Source organism: Cyanistes caeruleus, chromosome 1 (genome assembly GCF_971803275.1).
Source record: "Cyanistes caeruleus chromosome 1, bCyaCae1.hap1.1, whole genome shotgun sequence".
Classification (NCBI taxonomy): Eukaryota; Metazoa; Chordata; class Aves; order Passeriformes; family Paridae; genus Cyanistes; species Cyanistes caeruleus.
The window spans coordinates 137,044,272-137,059,525 of NC_141701.1; the positions used below are offsets into that span (position 1 = coordinate 137,044,272).

General features: G+C 38.9%; 1 protein-coding gene across 6 annotated transcripts in view; it reads right to left on the bottom strand.

Moving 5' to 3' along the window:
* The window catches only part of MPP7 (MAGUK p55 scaffold protein 7), a 148,604-nt gene that overhangs the window by 133,139 nt on the left and 211 nt on the right, over positions 1-15,254 (bottom strand). For 4 of the 6 annotated variants that reach the window (XM_086861922.1, XM_086861884.1, XM_086861961.1 and 1 more), the window contains exon 2: positions 11,269-11,344. The exons of the other annotated variants lie outside the window; for them this stretch is intronic. The gene's annotated coding sequence lies outside the window, so the exon portion shown is untranslated. The remainder of the gene's footprint in view (positions 1-11,268; positions 11,345-15,254) is intronic. 6 annotated transcript variants of the gene reach the window in all.

Sequence of the window (15,254 nt, forward strand, 5' to 3'; positions counted from 1 at the left end):
CGTAGAGACTGCCCTTTCTTCATATTCCACACAATGCAGGACACTAAAACAAATCCCATAATGGCTGTCTGGGCATACATTGTTTTCTTCTGCTTTACAGCCAATCCCAAAAGTGTGCAATCATACATTGTTCAACATGTTTTTTTAATGAATTCTGCTTCATAGCATGCAGGAATTGTATTTGTAAAGAACTCACCCATGCATGAAGAAAACCATTGTCTTACACTGAGAAACACAGAAGATTTAGCAGGTTGAAGCTAAAAAGCAGCAGTTAGCATAACTATTTTATTTTTTTTCACTGAGCAAAGTTCTTCCCATTCTTTTTTCACTTTCAAGATAAGCAACTCCTTAAGAGACAAGGTTGACTGAAAGTCATTCTATGACAACTTTGCCAAGGTAGAAGCCTAACTTTTATCACACAGGGAACCAAAACAACATAGAAAAATGCAAAGAAAAAATTTTGAATTATTTTGAAGTTTAACAGTAAGTTTCCCAGCTAGGTTACCCTCTTCTAAGGTCTCCCATTCACTGTAATCTTGCCTTCTTTAAACGAAGCTTTTTGCAAAAGCATTACGTCACCACTTAGAAACAAACAAAAAAATTATTTAACTTTGCAAGTAAATTCACACTTGGGTTTTGTCTTTTATTTATTTTAAACCATAACAGCTATAAATTCCTGTCTGTTCTCCTGAATCAGGATTCAAAATCACAATGTCTGTCTTTGAAAAAAAAGATACATACATGGGGGTTTTTTTTAAAGAAAAGGCTAACGGGGGAAAACAAAAATAAAGCCCTGAATTGAAACAACTCAAATTTCATGCCTAGAAGTGATATGATCAATGATGGCCATTACTATTCCATTTCCTTATTACAAGATCTAAAGTTATTACAGTATCTTGGTCAAACATTAAGTAGGAAACAGTACTCAAACAACTGCTAAAAATACTCCATTAGAATAAAAACAGATTGTTTAGATGGTGATTCTCCTGCTCTCCAGCTGCAGAATTTGCTTTCCTGGAAAAGCAAGAAGAACTGAATCTCTGCTTCAAGAGAACACCTGACACATCAGCCTGCAGGATACTTTGCACAGGACTGCCATATCCTCCCTGAGGGAGTTGACCATGGCACTTGGGGACACTGTTTTGAGGTGAGCACAATGGTGCTGGGTTAATGGTTGCACTTGATGATCACAGAGGTCTTTTCCAAGCTTAACAATTTGATGATTCTACAACACAGTCAGAAATGCATGTTGATGGATTCCAGACAGTGGGCAAGAAGTCTGAATCTGCAGAGTGGCAATAAGATCCCCTACCTACACACAAACCACTGGCTTATGGCACTCTGGGAAGAGAAAAATGTGGAGTTGAAATCCCCCCGGTTGAGAAGGACTCAAGAACAAGCTCTCCTACTTCTTGGACTCACCAGCTAATTTTAACTGCTAGACTACTAGATATAAGACAGGTACTAAAAGCATCTTCCTAAGAGAAAACTGCAGAAAGGGGTATAGGATTTATTTTCTGATAAAAGTAAGGATCATATGAATGTCTACAGTATACCCTGGTTTCCTACCAACCAATTTCACTGTACCAGTGCTCCATGTTACAGATTTCAAATTCTAATCAGGAAATCAGAATCTCATCATCATATGGTCCTCAGATACCTGCCTTCATACTTTCTTAGCCAGGAGCCTGATTGTTATGAGCTGCAGTGTTGAACATTACAAGGCTTATGTTCTTTGTCAAAACCTGGGACATAAAAACTTCCACTGCATTTTAAACAGTACTTGCCTTATGTTTTCCAACACAACAGCCTTTAGGATTTTAAATGGGAAGAAATTAGGTCAGGTTTTCCAGCTGAAGCTTTTTAATTATTTTTTTTCTTAAAATTTTGTTGCTAAATTCTGAAAAATATACCTGCCTTTTACACCTTCCATTAATATCTTTCAAATATAAATGTCTGAAGAGCATACTGATTTACTGAGAGCCTTACAAGTAGCAAGTGTCTATAAATATAAGTCATAAAAATATTTAAACATAATTCCAGATTTTTATTCCTTTGTAACAGGTCTGATTTATCTTTCACATAGCACATATTTTAGCAGTAAGTCATTAAAAATGCACAAAGAATTCGTCTGTGCACAGATCAGCCACAGAATACTGATCTGAACATTTAACAGCCTAAGGAAAAACACAAAAAACACAAAATGGAACCCACGCACTTGAGGCAATCAAACATCTGCCTGCCTTTCAACATCACTTTCATAGGATTGTCTCCATTCCTAAATCAGAGGATATACCATGAGTCCCTACTGTTTGAACAATCTTGCTATTCAAGGACAATTTTCAGAAAGTGTAAAATTCAAAATTTTTATCTGTGTTTCTGTTGGTGCACTGCAATAACAAGGAAGCTACTATTCACTTCTTTTATCAACAATAGTACAAAGAATAAGACACACCCTTTTCAGGAACTGGAAAAACCTGCTACATGAAAGCTGAAAAGTCTCCAACTACCCATTCCTTCATTTTGCTCTACTTTCCACAGAACTGAGGGAGGCTGCAAGGACTTGGCCTTAGCCTAACAAAAATAAAGCTGAGCAGAAAAGCAAGGGCTGTGTATAAAAACCCTGAAATCATTATAAAACAGTAAGAAAAATCTATTTAAAAGGACAATCTTGGCACAAGATAGTTACCAAGTGATGATGAATAAATTTAGGTTGAACACTGTAAGCAGCTTCATCATGTTGAGGAATTTAGCACTGGAAGAGGCTTCTAATTAAAATAGTGAGGGGAAAAGGCTCAGCTGCTTTTAAGACAGCACTCCATATGTCTATGTCTGTATGACATAAAGCCTACAAGAGCATGAAAATAAACTTGATGAATAGGCAGGTCTTTTCCTGTCCCATGTTCCTAAGAGAACAATAACTGTCAAGCAAATAACATCATTCTGATACAACTCCAAGATACAGCCATCTGTCAGGTAATACCCCAGAATAATTATACCACAGAAAGCAAAACCAGATTATTAACACCACAGCAGGACAAACTTAGCCAAGAATAAACTTCACAGAGTGTTTTTTCATAAACGTCTTAGACCCATAACCTCACTTCTCATAATTTCATGCTGCCTCTGCAGAAAGCACACCTCTCATGCAGCACTCACAAATCTGAAAGAGCTCAGGTTATTTGGTCTCCACGCAACCAGGCAGTTCTATGATCTGCACCCCAAGCATTCTGCACACACACAGCAGATCATCTTACCCCAAACAATATGACATCTAGTATGCTCAACAGGCTCTTTATTTTCTATAACCCTTACCATCTTCATCTCAGGCAGGAGTCAGAAACAGCTTTGCTGTTGAAAGGTTCAAATCACCCCTTTTGCCTTCATGTCATTAACCAGAAAAACTACAGCAATCATGAAGGTCTAAGACAATTGGTTAGACAGAGCAGCTGCAGAAATATTAGGTGCATTCTATTAGACTTTATAACTTGAAAAAGCAGACAGTCTTTCAGGCATACCAGCCTTTCAATTTGTTTGACATCCGCAGATCTATCCCTATCCCTTGCAAAACTGTTGTGGCTGAACCCATAAAAAGTTTTTCAGAACAAGAATAAAACTTGTATCTGAGCCATACAGTTTCTGTAAATTAATCTCAATCTGTATTTTTCTTAGCTTTATTCTCTTAGCGAAGCACAGAGCGTGGTAGCTACAAGACAGCACTACAGTCCATTTTCAGTTTGTTTATATCATACCACAGCATTTTCCTACCATTTTAGTTCGTCTGCTTATAATAGAATACCAGTGCTTTTTAACCCTGTCATCCAAACAGCATAAACTCTTATTCACTATGAGAGGAGAGCCTACAGATATGATTTATAGAATATTCTAGACATGTGACTGCATAATTCAGAAAGGTTTGAAAAAAGGTATGCTGCAAGATACCACAAAAGACCTCCCATTAGCCCCTGCTGAGAATAAACAGACACATTTTACTTGACCTACCCTACTAACCTCAGCAAGCTTAAGGTCCTTAACAGCAGATGACAAGCTCAAATGACCACTTTCACATCTTTGTTGCAACTCCACATCAAGTCTTTGATCCTTTTTCATCTGGAAGTACCAAAGGATTTCTGCTTCTTGGCCTCTATATAGCCTCCTCATAATCCACCAGCTGATCTCCCTTGTACCATGAAGTGGGAATACTCATCTCAACTTCAGCTGCATTTCTCTCCATCACATACAGAAAAGAATATATTGGATACTGCTAAGATAAATTTCAGGTAACTGTTTGTAGATTGTTTTGATTATTTTTCCAGAGTGTTAGATTAAAAAATACAGAACTACTACAAAATCATATATATGGCCTCTGACAAATTTTGACATTTAACAGTCTGATACAAAAGTTAACAAACTGGAGGATGAAATCTGCTTGAACTGGTTTTCATTTCTCTAAATATTACAAGATTGTAAATACACAAATTTCTTGAAGTATAATTCATTTTTGCAGAAATTTACCTTAAAGTGGAATAAAGTTACCAAGAATATTTTGTATCACAAAAGGTCTTTCCCTTAAAGCAAGCATTAAAAAAGGCAACTGAACTCTTCAGAAACACTGTAAGTACTGCAAAGCATATAAAAGGAAAAGCTGTCTATACAAATCTAACTTACAGCACCCACAAAATATGCAGATGTCAAGAACTGCACCCATCTCAAAATACTCTTGCTTTGTGTCTTCTGCTTCTTTCCAAAACTGCACCCACAAACAATTTACAGAATCCCCTTTCAGATATTCTGATTAGTCTCCTACACTCACTCCTGTTAAGTTTCCAGGCAGCCTGAATTATTTTGCTATGTCACTGCAATGACAGCATAGGAATGCTGTGTCCCAAGTAGTGCAGCCATATTTTAGTATATTATTTTGAAACAATAATATTATTTTGAAACAAACAACTTTCTGAAATACTGTCTTGGAAATATGACTGGGGATCTCGGGAATAGTTGTTTATGCTAGGCTTCAAGCTGATAGTGACAAAAACTTGTAGTTTTTATTGTCAAGGTTCTTCTTTCTTCATTTATATTTAATTCCAAGATTGCAAAATTACGCAGGACATTCTGGGAGCTGGTACAATCCTGTGCCAAGTCATAAGCCAAAGACTCCCATGAAAATAGGTCAGATCAGGAACTCTCTGATAAGACATCAGCAAGAGAGAAAGAAATCTACCTCACATTGACTGCCAGAACACAGCCCAGTTTAGCTACAGGGAAGAAACGTCTCAGCATCAGTTAAGAACTACTACAAGGAGAAGTCCAAGCTAGCCTGACAATACTGCTTGTTCTCTCTTCAGCATTGTCTAACAAAGAACAGGAAACAGAGAAAAAACACTATGGCCCATGACAATGCGACTTACTGACTGGGAACCACTGACCTAGGCTGTGGTAGCACTCTATCAATTCATGTCAGGACTGAAGCCAGCTCTTCATCTGGTCATCTGAATAGCTCATCCCTTGACCCTTTAGAAATAGGTTTTTATTTAAAGTTTTTACCACTCATCTTTTGTTATAAGATTCCTGTAGGATCCAGTGGATTAGTTGAGCTTTTCCTTTAGCATTACTATTTCCTGGACTACTACTCCATTCCTTTCTAGCAGAAGTTCAGAAAAAACTTCTCCTGAAATGTGCTGATTCTACTAAAAGACTGGCAAGCATCTGACATTTTTCTTTCTGCAGCTCATCACTCTTTCTGGTTTTTTCCCTGCCCTGAGAAAGGTTTCACTGAAGAGGAAGGTGGGGAAGACTCATTAGTGAGAGAGGTTTGATGCAACAATCATCTGAAACTCAAGGTCAGGTATTTCCCTTGGCAACAGCTGCAGATGCACACATATACCCACACATTCAGTCTCCTTGCAGTGAGGACTGTCTTATACTTAAATACATACATAAAGAAAGAATTTTTTGTACAGTAGACATGCATATGAGCAAGAATTTATGCACAGAAACATCCAACCCCCCTGAAAAAAAGATTATCTAACTACACAGAAGAGAAAATATGTAGTTTCCCATGTGTTTGTAACTTCTAGTTTCTAGATTTTTGAGTAGATCTGCAACATGTAAACACTGGATTTTGGATTACCTTTCCTATTATAACACAGTAAAAAATATCACAAGATTTAGCATGAGGTAATTAGACATTAGGCTTTCGGTCAAGCTGTGGCTTGTTCTCCATTGGGAAGGCAGGCTATGTGTGCCTGTCACACACACCCATATCAAATCTCATATCTCTAGTCAAGCATTCAAGTGGCATCTTGGCATACTACTCAAGAATGAGTTTTCAAGAAGAAAAGGTCATATTATTACTTACTAGCTCAGAACAATATATTATTTAATGCCTCTAAAAAGCATTCCAAGAACTACAGAGAGATCTATTTCTTTCTAAAGGCAACAGAAAATATACATAGGAAGACAGATATTCTCCTAATTTCCACTATTCAGGACATGATATAAGGAACAACAGTAGAGAGACATTAACAGTTTTTAAAGCAGAATCAAAACCTAGCCCTGCTTGAGAGAAGAAGGTGCCAATATGCTTCTGATTCCTGTGAGATGGCCAGCACATGGGTTGTAAGGCCCACACTAATTGGAGGGCACAAAGGGAAAGTTTAGCCCTTTATGTGCTGTCCTCTCAAATGCACACCTAAAAATAAGAGAAATAGCATTCGAATTTGACCTGCCAGTGAATGAGAAGCACCCCAGTGCAAGAACAGGGATGAAGATGTCTGGCCTCTGTAGTGAGGACACTGCCCTTGTAACCTGGGAACCAGGAGCAACAGAAGCGTGCTGGAATCCTGCAGACAGACTGCAGCAACTCCAACCATGTCTGTGCAGGCACTGGAAGAAAGACACACTCTTATTTTTATCCCACTGCTGAGTGACCTTATGAGCTGCAAATTAGCAGCTAAACAAATGTCAAACCATAAGTATCACACACAAGAAGAGATCTGCTTTTAGACAATTGAGGATAACTAAATTTATTACTTAGATCTTTACAATGTGGGAAAATATAAGAAATCTCCATTAAAACATAGGTTCTCTGACACAGTAGAAACTATTCATACAAACACACTGAACAGACACAGAAGGTCCAATTACTTCTTACTTCCCTGTTACTGTGATCTGTTAGTGTTAGACCATGTTAATAGGCATGCATGTTTTCTTGTCAGGAATCTGGAGATACTCCATTTATATTACCAAGATGATTTTTTTTATAGAATCATAGAATGGTTTGTGTTGGAAGGGACCTTAGAGTCACCTAGTTCCAACTCCACTGCTGTGGGCAGGGACACTCCCCACTTGATGAGGTTATTTAAAACCTCATTTGACCCACCCCTGAACACTGCCAGGGATGAGGCATTCACAACTTTTGTTTTTTCTTCCTCAAGTACCCGCCATCCCAATTGAACAGCTTGTGAAAATGTACAACACACCTCCTGGCACTACATGTCACTCTACACTTTCACCTGCGATGACAGCGGGTTTGTTTTTATAAGCTGTAGTGTTTTGATAAGTAATGCATGTGTCTATTAAACTGATACATACATTTTAAATATTAATGCTATATCAAAGTTAAATGGAAGCTTTAGAGAAGACAGAGTAAGTTATTTAATAAGATGGGACATTTAACTCCCTGATGTAAATTAGCAGCACTTAAAATGGTGAGCTCAGTCCTTGGATAAAGAAACAAGAATACCTCTTGTTTTCTTTCAAGTGTAATTGCTATTACCCATAGGAAGTCAAAACAGCTATCTGGAATTCATTAAATAGTGTGGTAAATCTGAAAGTCTGAGGAGTAAAATACAAATTCAACATGAATGAAATGACATTTACTCAACAGCCATCACCAATTACACATGTCCACCTACACAATAAAGCTACGAAATTAAACACTGTGTTACAATTGCTATCTGACTCTATTCACAGAGCAGTTAAACAGAGTATTTACCTAAACCTATCTTCCTACAGGATGCTTTAGTTCTGGACCACAAGAAAAAGCTACAACCTTTGGTTTGTTGAGGAAGAAGTGAACCACTGGGTATAGAGTTACTGGGTTGAGATGACCCATCTTCATATTACACATGTTGGTTATGTTTCTCTGCGCTTTTTTTCAGTCATCTAAGGTAATAATAACCAACTAGAACTGATTTGGGTCACACACACCCCCCAGACAATTCTTCTCTAAATATGAAAAGGAAAAGAGCATTTGGAAAAATTCCTTACGTTCCCTTGGTATTCTATGACTCATTAAATATAATTAGTTGATGCCAGCTTCTACTGTGAGAAAAGGTTACTGAGTTTGCAAGCCTTTCCTAACAGGTATTTCCTAACACTCCTGCGCTTTGGAGGACCGTGTGGGCTAGGTTTCTCAAAATACAAATATCTGTCATATTAATGCCTCCACATGACTTTTTAAATCAGGTATCTATAAAGAAGTATGTTTTACAACTCTGCTAGAATATCTTTCTGTACCTAAAATATTTGAACTCTTCTTCAACAGCCATGTCTGCTGAAGAGTCTTCTTTTCAGATAAATTTCTGTATTGGTTTCTCTTCCCATCCCAAGCTTTTTTCCTTTGGAAATTAAAGTACTTCATAGTCTTCATGTATCAATGTGAACAAGTTTAATAAAAGGCCCTAAAGAGAAGGACTCTTCATTATCTTCATTAGGTGACAAATGCATATGTCATGAAATCAGGAGTTAAGATAATGTTTAATACAGTACATAGTGTTAGAAAATGTTCTGGGAAACAAAAGCCTTCACAGCTGGCACAATGAAGTTTTCAACTTTTCTCCAGTTGTCAATCTGGTCATTTGACTCCCAGTAAGTCACTTGTAACGTGTCCTTTTTAACTTCCATCCTCCAGTAACTGCCTTCCCTTTGTGAATCCTTCCCTTCGTTGCACTCACAGCAGAACTTTGCACATCCAACTGCCCAGGAAGACTTTTCCTTCACTGTTGCAGTCCAGAAAAATCTGCTGTTTCCAATGACACTTTCTCCCTCAGACTGGCTGACAGCATGCCCACCATCAGCATCTCCCAACATCTCTAAACACATGGAGACAACAACAGTATTCAACCACCTGCATTTGCAAGTCGTAGCCATGGTTCTAAACAAAGGAAAATATCTGTGTTTTCTACACTTGATACAAAAATGTGTTCGCTGGACAACTGACCTCTACCTTGCCTCAGTACTGAGCTGCTGCACATGATTTTTGCTCTCTATTTTGTCAGGAAAATTATTTAAATCATCAAGATTTCTTGAAGCAGCCAGTCTTCCCTGGGAAGCACCCAGGGTGTCTCGCCAGGTCCCACGGCGCAGACACATGACTCTCACAGCAGTCAGATGAGGGACCAAAGGCACCCTTCAGCATTTGGCTCAAAGCATGCCATTCACAGTTTTATCCTCTGAGGTTTGCTTGCCATTTCGATACTCTTGCTCAGACTGGTGGAGGCAGCTGGAAGATGGTCCAAGTCACTGTCTGTATCATATTTCAAACACTCCACAAGCTTTCGAAGCAGGGAGTCATGCACTGCAGCTCAAGCAGGGCCCTTTCAGGCTTGTTGGGCTGTAGTACTTGTAGTACCATTACAATACCAAGACAAAGTTTCCAGCACGTATAATTTTGATATTATTAAAGTCACAGATTTGCATCCTTGGAGATGTAACCAATCTTTGAATAAGAAGCCTGCAAGCTCTGTGATACAGACTGGGTGTTCCCATCCCCATAGGGAATTAAATACTGGGACTGAAGTTACAGGTTAGCTTGATGTGTACTGGAGGTAACACAGATTTACTGAATCAGTTAACCTTGGAGACTAGGCAGCAAAAGGCTCCTTTCAGGGTCTTTGGGTTTCCCAGAGGGCAAGGGAGCAGCAGCAGTGTGAGGACAGGGTGTGCCCCAGGCAAGACAGCTAACAAAGGGCTGCTGTGTGTCCTGGTGGGAGCAGCACTAACTGCCTTGGGCTGGTAGGAGGGGAAAGCATTAAGGGAGGAGCAAGGATTTTTAGATATGATTTAGAGTAGAGATTTCACACCTTCGTTAAGCTTTAGCCTTCATTCTCCTTGATTAAGCAGCAAGCTGCTCAATGAGCAGTTGGTTTGGATCACTTCTCCAGCCTTGCTAGCTTCAAGATGATGCAGCTCTGGCGTTCCCCTTTCCACATACACATTTTACTTACAATGCCATCCTAACACAGAACTGTGTTCACAGCTTCCCAAATGACCCACGCTACAGTGAGATAATTAACTGCTCATGAACAGCTATTCATTGAAAACGTCTATCACAGTTATCTGTTAAGCCACTGAAAATCTTCATTACTGTATCTGTCAAATCTCTGAAGAAATTCAGGACTTTCTTTAGATTCAGAATAAGACCAGATTTAGTTCTTGTTTTCCAGCTCTCCTGGGCCGAGATAAATAAGCAAGGCTTTTTATCAGCTTAACTTGTAAGGTGTTTTCTAAAACCACAAAAAAAACCCTCTCCATATGCCAGTTGAAGTTTCTGATTCAGTCACATCGATGTGTGAAATAAATATACTTCACTCTCATGTATAATTAGCAATGTCAAGTCTGTTTCTTTAGATAGCATTCATGGCATATTGTCTGTGAAACACCAGCTCTGCATTTCATATCTGAAACTACATTGTTCCTCTCAGAATAGCTTCACTAGCCAAATCAAGCTTAATCTACCAAACATAATATATTATGAAAGCAATAAAGATTTTCTATGTTCTTTTTATAAATGGACATGTGTGTTTTCAAATTCTAAGACACAATTATTAGACCTGATAAATCAGTAAAACTGAAGCAGTTTTACTCTAGGCTAAACTTGCTACACTTATAATGCAACATGTTTCAAAGTCAGTCATCACTAACTGTTGGTTGTATTTGCAATACTTTCCTATTTTTTCAAAACTTCTCCTATCATACATGATGAAATAACATAAGAAAATGTAGTCATTCTTGACTCAAAAAAGAGGCTGTCTTTACAAGCCAATAAAGTAGTACATAGTTAGACAACACACAATACTTATACCACATAATGGTACAACACTTTCACAAGTTTATTTATTAGCAGTAAGCACAACAGGAAATTATTCTTGGTCTTTAATACTGATAAACACACATCTATTTATTGCCCAGGACAGCAGAAAGCGGGCAACAGCCTAATTCAGTATCAGAAAACAATGAGCAAGTGTCATCACAAGGGAGTCCTACCTGGATACTGTTTTCACTTCAACAGCAGCATAAGATAATGCATTTTGCAGATTGCCAAACTAAGAGTCAATGGAATCTGAAAGAAAAGGGAAAAGCTAATAGTAATATGACATTCTAGTCAGTATTGGAAATACTACATACTTGCATTTTTTTCATTCTAAATCTTAGGAGAATAAATTTAAAGTAGTTAACTTCTAAATATCTGATTTTCTATGAAGCCCTAAAGAAACTGATGACTGACAAGAGAAGTCAAAACACTTATTTTAGCTAGGGGAATTGGTCTTAAAATTATAATTAAACAAAATAATTATTTCAAAATGGGTACAGGTAAGCTTTATCTAATATATAAACATCTGTAAGACTTCAGACATATAATCCCATTTTATACAAGAACAATATGCAAATTCTGTTACAAAATTTTAGGTGTAAGCCTTCTACCACTGCACTGAATGTGCCCACATTAAAAAGCCCTTAAGTACTTGTGAACTCCTGCCTGTAGTAAAGATGCTCATTTCTTTGCTTCATGACAGCCAATTACTCTGCTTTGAAAGTCAGCAATAACCTCCAGACCATAACTGGCTGTGCACACCAACATCCAGCAAATGTCTATTGTGCACTGCCTACGCCTCCTAAAAACAACTCATCTTTTCTTCAGAGCTTACAACTGTGAGATAAGATTGATTCTAGCCATGATTCATAATGTAGATTGACAAAACATTTTCAGGACAAAATCCAGAGTCCCAAAGACTAGTCTGCTTAATGATACTGCTTAAGAACACATGTTAGCCTACCAAACTGGGAGGGAAATTCAAGTCATGTTCTTTGGTAGTCAAGCATAAGAAAAGCAGATATTCAAGAACATCCAAGTGTTGGGCATATTCAGCCTTATTTTTTATTTCTTATGTGTTTCCCCTAAATGCAAGACTTCCAGCTAAAATAAAGAGCATGTCAATATATCTATTATCTATTACTGTCTTTGAAAACTCATTTGTCAAAGAACTTTACTTAACACCTAATGGTAATGCTCAAAAATGATTCAGTAAAATACAAAAATATGGCATCAGAGCTGTTCTCAGACCTGCCATATGGCCAGCATGATATGGGACAGAGCTAGTGGTCTGGGCTGTGAAGGGCTTTTAAGGATACTGCAGTGTAAAAGTTATTTGAAGTGTATTAAGTAATGTTTGGGCCCCATCTATTTCTGTAATACAGGGCAAGGTACTGTATTAGATAAGTATATGATATCACTTGTGATAGAAATGCTGACAATCTACTAAAAGCAGGTATAAATAAATTCAGCTATATTACTGTACTCCTAAGACTAAAATTAGGATGACACAATTTAATATACTCCATGTTTTCTTTAACAAACAACCAGCAGCAAGCAGGAGATGAGCTCAGGAAGAATATACACACCATAGCCTGGGATTAAACTGCATTAGCACAACTATGTGGGAAGCTTTCATCACTCCTACACATAATTCATGTGGTTCTAGATGGTCAAACTTGCTTAACTCACTGCAGCAACTTTCCAAAACATACTCTAGAAGGCAACTAACAGACACTTTGCTAGCAGCAAGACTGGATTTTTTTTCCTGCTTTCACTCATTATCATAGCAAGTTCCACAGTAAAACTTCACAAAGAAGAACCAGTTTGGAGGGAAGATGCTACTGAACAAGTTTTTATAGATCCCTTCTGTTCCCCTCGACATGGTAGAGATAAATGAAAAGCTCATGGGTGGCCCAGGTGCTTGCACACAAAAAAGGAAGATTCAGGGCATGAAAGCAGAACTAAGGCTGGAGTTTCAGTGAAAGGCAACACTGCAACATCATAAAATGGGAGTTGCAGCAGATTTAACATTATCTTCGTGAGAAGCACAGTATTCCTATTAGGCACTCAGGAAAGACTGGAAGTTGCCACTTATAAAACATACTTGTGACCATTTCCTATCAGGTGTTGGGGTGTTAACAAAAATGCAAATAAACTTCCAAAGCAATAGTACATTCCTTACCCTGCTTTTTCTGTACCTGGTATTGACTTTTATACTGTACTCTTAAAAACTTCCAGCTCTGACACCTGCCTAATTTAAAATTTAACTTCCTAATGACATGCTCCTACACAGAAAACATTTTATTACAAACACAAAAACGCAATACTAACTCAGGTTCAAGGTCCATCTGACACAGTATCCTGTTTCTAATAAGTACTGCTAGAGGATGCATAGAGAACAAGAACAGAGTTCATACAGCAGAGAACATACAGCAACCATTCCTTGATGTACTTTGCCAGCTGACAGCAATCTGCAGCTCTGGGATTTCCCATCTCCTTTTAAGTGTACATATGTAAATATAAACATATTCACAATAAAGTCCAAACCTAGTCAATGTCTGAAATAATTTAAATCGCCTCCTCAGCATTTAGGTTACTGGTTTACTCCTTTTCATACAGATGAATAAACTGGCACAATTGAAACCGACGACTCTCATTCACTCATTTCCTACCTCTGCACGATTAAATCACAAACTCTAAATTAACTGTTGCTTTAAGACAGCTTTTAGAAGCTACTTGCAGTCACACACCCTGAATGCAAAAAAATCTTAATCCAAACAGTGACATCTAGCAAAATCCTAATGTTAGTTCTAAGTGAGATTATAGATTTGATCATCCACATCAATTAAGAACAAAGAATACTTTCAGTAAGTGAATAACCTAGTAGCAAATTAAGTGAAATATTTCTATAAATATGGCCAAGATACAACATCCCTGCATAAAAGGGACTTGATAATGGATTATAATACCTCATAGAAAAATTCTAATTACTATATTTTAAAATTAATACCTACATGTGTGCAAACAATGTCCTCAGGAAAATGGGGCTCTTGAGCTAAGTAAACTTAAAATAAAAACTCTAGGTCTCATCCAGAAAACCTAACTGTAAAAAACAAATTCTGAATTCAACTACCAAAGACAACCATGAGGTCTAATGATGTCGATCGCCACTGTCCAGACTGTTCAGTCTTCTTCAACGGGAAGAATTCTGTTGCTGGGTGATATGGCTTAGTGCTTTAAGTGTTACAATGACAGTGTTGATGGGTTCATGGTTGGACTTGATCTTTTCCAACTACAAGATCTCTCCCAACTTTGCCAATTCTATGATCATTGAAAGCTATTGCCCCTGAAGTTATTCAACAGTTTATTTAGAGGGAAGAAAGCAAAGATATGGCAAGTTGTTTAAGAAATCAAATCAATTAAAAAGCTCTGGAAGCAGAGAAAGGCAGGTTGTTATAAACACAGGCTAAACATTGCGAAGCTAGGAATTCAGAAGTGAAAGCACACAAGTAGCATACAAAAGCCCCTACTGCTCTTCCCTGCTCCTTCCTCAAATATCATCTACCTTCTCCGCATTGCAACGCGCCAAATTAATAGCCATTTATTGCTCCACACAGATTAAATGTAGGCATTAACAGGAGCTGGCCTCACAGGTGAATTAAGTTATTACCAGCCAATTCAGAAAAACGCCTCCTGTTCCCGATACCCCATAAACTGAAGTTGATAGGTCCCCAGAGCCCGGCTGCGCAGCCCGGTGTCCCTTAATGGCTCAGGCACATCCATTACTTGTCAGAACGAGCTCTGCGCAACGAATCCCGGCAGCCCGGCAGGTTTCAAAAGCCGGAGCACTCGCCGTGATTAGATCCACCGTGGGCTCCCCCGCCCGCTCCCGCACGGCCGCCGCTGCCCGCGGGGGGGCTCGGGGACGCGGCGCTGCCCGCACGGAGCCGCCCGCCCCAGGGAGCCCCGCGGGCAGGGGAGCGGGGAACGGGGGGCTCCCCGGGGAGGCGGGGAACGGGGGCCATCTCGGAACCGGTGCCCTCCCGGCACCGAGCGGCCACAGCCAGGCACCTGCCGCATCCCCTCGCTCGCCCGCCGACCCCTCCCGCGGGAAATCCCTCCAGCGCACCGCAGCCCCGCGAGCGCCTGGGAACCC